This window comes from Colius striatus, chromosome 30 (assembly GCF_028858725.1).
Source record: "Colius striatus isolate bColStr4 chromosome 30, bColStr4.1.hap1, whole genome shotgun sequence".
Lineage (NCBI taxonomy): Eukaryota > Metazoa > Chordata > Aves > Coliiformes > Coliidae > Colius > Colius striatus.
This window is the reverse complement of record NC_084788.1, coordinates 190,360-192,527: the sequence shown is the minus strand read 5'-3', so window position 1 is coordinate 192,527 and position 2,168 is coordinate 190,360.

The following is a 2,168-nucleotide window of genomic DNA, read 5'->3' as shown; positions in this document are numbered from 1 at the left end:
AAACATGCTTACAGACATGATGCAAAGCTGCAACCTAGATTACCACAGTGCAGAGATGGTCATTTTGAGGACTCCCATGCGGACAACCAGAGACATCAAGCACTCAATGGGTGGTCTGTCTGGAACCTGTGCACAGTCTATCTTTCCATGCTTTATACAGGGGTTGGACTAGGTCATCTCTAATGGGCCCTTCCAATTACTACCATTCTATGATTCGACAGTCAAATAGAAAAGCACCTCCTCTGGCTGTCACACAAAAACCTCCATGCAGAGGTCCCTCAGCACCTGTCCTTTGCAGGGTGAGCTATCAAAGGACCTAGGCCTGGCACACATAAATGTTCTGTACGAGTGTGACTATTTCAGCTGCCAGCACATTGCTTTGCAGAGCAGTTACACAAGTACACACCTCATTTCTACTATGACGCGGTCTGTTGTATGACTAAATTATGTTCACATGAGGATATACTCCTGTGTCTGCAGGAAAAAGTTTCAGAAAGGATTTTTCAGTTCCTTGTTCTCCTTTGCATACATGGGCACAAGTCAGTCTGATCCTATGTTCTGCACCCTCCTAATCTCGCAGGATCTATTCCTCTAGACAAGTCTGAAAAAGGGTGTCCTAGGGCCCCTTCATACCCTTCAATTAGTCCTATCAGCATCTCTCATCCTGTGACTAGGGAGCCAACTTGTAATTTCCCTTTTCAATTCTTTGGGGATTTTCCACTTTCTGAACCTGAGCTCTTCGCATCTAGATTTGATTCACCCCTTTGCTGTAGCAAATCACTCCTGGAAGTATAACTGACAAGGCTTAGTAACCCCTTCTTGCCTGGAAGATTCATGACAAGACTTGACAAGAGAGGCTGGAATACATTCCCAGAAGATTTCTGGTGTAGGGGTTTCATAACATCAGACAGAACTTTACATTTTGCATTCAAGTACTCTCAAATCACACAAAGCCTAACAGACTCCGGAACACATTATGGCAGCACCACCGCTCTGTGATCCAGGCAAGTGGGTGTTTTTGTCATGAAGAAACTTTTCATCACATACTTTCTTGTAAACAATTCTGATTGTGATACAAAGTTCTCATACACTCAGCTCCAAGACACTGAGCAAGTCTGCAAGAAAAGAAGGGATGATTTTCCAAAAATGAGGAAACTCCCATGGAAGGGGAGGTTTGCTCCAATCCGTCTATACACATTTTATATGAAGTAGCCATTGGATTTAGCAAAAAAACCCAACCAAACAAACAAAAAAAAAAACCCAAACTGAACCAACCAACCAAATAAATACAAAACCCACAGTCCAGTAGCCACCAAGTTATCATAGCGAAGATGTACGCTGCTGCCACATTAAGGTGAATTGGACCTCAGAGGAGGTGAATAACATTGCTTTTGCTAGGGTCTGGTCCAAACAAGGTCAAAGCAGGTGCCAGGAATTAAGTGGAAAAATGCTGGAGTGTGGGAGTACAAGCAGGACAAGCTCACGACTTCAAGCAGTTATTAACCAGGGAGTGTTTTGGATCTCAGTTTCAGAGTTCAGTTCCTATTGTCTTCTTAACACTGCTTTACACAGATGAAGTCTTTACTTTCTGGTTCAAAAATGTTATAGGGTCATTTCTTGTAGGGTTTGCAATGAGTGCATCACATGCTGTCTCCCAACCCCAGATACTGAGACCTCCTAGATTCCTATTTGATTAGAAAATAATGTGTTTCACATATGTGTTTGAATGCAAATAATGTAAAATTCCAAAATAATTAACAGAAATACATTGGTATTCCAGGTAATTTCCTACAGAATGAGTAATGGGGTGAGTCTGGATCTTCAGCCATTTAATAGGGTAACTCGTTCAGTGCTCTCCAAAGAAAGTTTTTCTCATCCAATATCATTAACATATTTTCCACAGCCTCAACTCACTTTGCTGTGAAGTTGTGGCTTACTATTACCAACTTTCTGGAAAAGGAGACTTGAACACAGTTATATGTAATATTTAGATGTGCTTCTGTTCCAAAATTTACATCTGTTTCAAAAAGTGTAAGTAAAGGCAATCACTCAGGAAACAATCAAACTTCTATTAAAAGCAGACACTCCTGCCAAAATTTCAGTGTGCTTCTACTTTTGTCTGCTCACAGATCTGTTACTGACTTTTGAGAGGTGGAGGTGGAGACCCT